The sequence below is a fragment of the Apis dorsata genome, unplaced genomic scaffold (genome assembly GCF_000469605.1).
Source record: "Apis dorsata unplaced genomic scaffold, Apis dorsata 1.3 scaffold_497, whole genome shotgun sequence".
NCBI classification, from domain to species: Eukaryota; Metazoa; Arthropoda; class Insecta; order Hymenoptera; family Apidae; genus Apis; species Apis dorsata.
Genome location: NW_006263729.1, coordinates 131,315 through 132,624, shown reverse-complemented (window position 1 = coordinate 132,624; position 1,310 = coordinate 131,315). Strand labels below are relative to the sequence as shown.

The 1,310-nt window shown below is 35.8% G+C and overlaps 1 protein-coding gene across 1 annotated transcript in view; it reads left to right on the top strand.

The window, feature by feature from the left end:
* LOC102672951 (prolyl 4-hydroxylase subunit alpha-1) overlaps positions 1-1,310 on the top strand; it is a 172,364-nt gene that overhangs the window by 86,654 nt on the left and 84,400 nt on the right. The window lies entirely within an intron of this gene.

Genomic DNA, 1,310 nt, shown 5'->3' with positions numbered 1-1,310 from the left:
CTCTCTCTCTCTCTCTCTCTCTCTCTCTCTCTCTCTCTCTCTCTCTCTCTCTCTCTTTTCCCCCTCCTCCCTCCCCCTAGAGAGAAACCTGAGCCGCATCGTTCTCTCCAAACTGTTCATTCCAACGTTGGAAAAAGTTAAGGTGGATTATGTTCGAATTGCGCGAACGAAAGTGGGCATTCTAGCCGTTTTAACCGACGCGGGAAACGGACGGATTTCGAGACGGATTTCCCCCGTGGCGGGAATTTTAAATTACCGAAAATTTTCATTGCCGAGTTTTAGTTGAATCTGAAAAGATACTGGACTACGGGCGAACTGTTCTCCTCGATTTCTTATATCCCTTTGTCGAACTTTCTCTGACGAACTATTATATTCGCGAGGATTCAGAAGCTTTTCAAAAGCTTTTCGCGTTGATTGCGGGCTTTGAAAAATGTGACGGCCACTTTCTTATTCATGGGGAGGGGGGAGGGAGGAAGAGTGAAATAACACCACGCGAGCAGCGAATGGGCAAAATTTAATAAAGTTGCTTCGATAATTTATCGTTCCATTTAGAACAATAATAATTATAGTGGGTTATACGAAATGTTATTCGAGCATTTTAATTACTCAAAGTAACTTTTTAACTTTAAGTTACTTTTTCAACTTTTGGATTAATATCTAAAATTCTGCTTTATACATGTAATTGCATGACACGTAAAATTAATACATTTTTTTTAATTATTCTAAAAATTATTCTCTAAACGAACGAATTTGATAAATAAACCCTTAACCAGCGATGAACAAAATTTAACAATCGAAGTTATGAATAATAATCGCAAGTAATCGTAGTGGCAAATGGTCACACTAAAAGCGGATAAATGTTATTCGATTTTAACAATTAATTGCTTGAAATAACTTCATTCGAGATTTTTAAATTATTTTTTCAACGATGCTCAATTCTGTGTGATGTCGTGTTTTTATTATCAATTTCGAGAATGTTTAATTATCATCCACCCTTCATTTATTCATTCTATTACGTATTTATTCTTGATTCTGAATGTTGGGTGGGTATTTTTCTTTTAAATTGGATATTTCCTCTGTACAATGCGGAGAAATAAATTGGTGTCCCCTTCTTTTTTCCTGTTAATTACGGTGGCAAAAATGGAGAAGATTTTTTTCCTGCAAACGAACTCGAAAATAAATGAGAAGCGACGAAAAAGTAGGTAATGAACGTGATAAATCGCGACGAATTCGATAAACAACGAGAACGTTGAGAGATATAAAAAAAATACAATATATAATAACCAGTCGTATCAATTCTTCACTTGCGT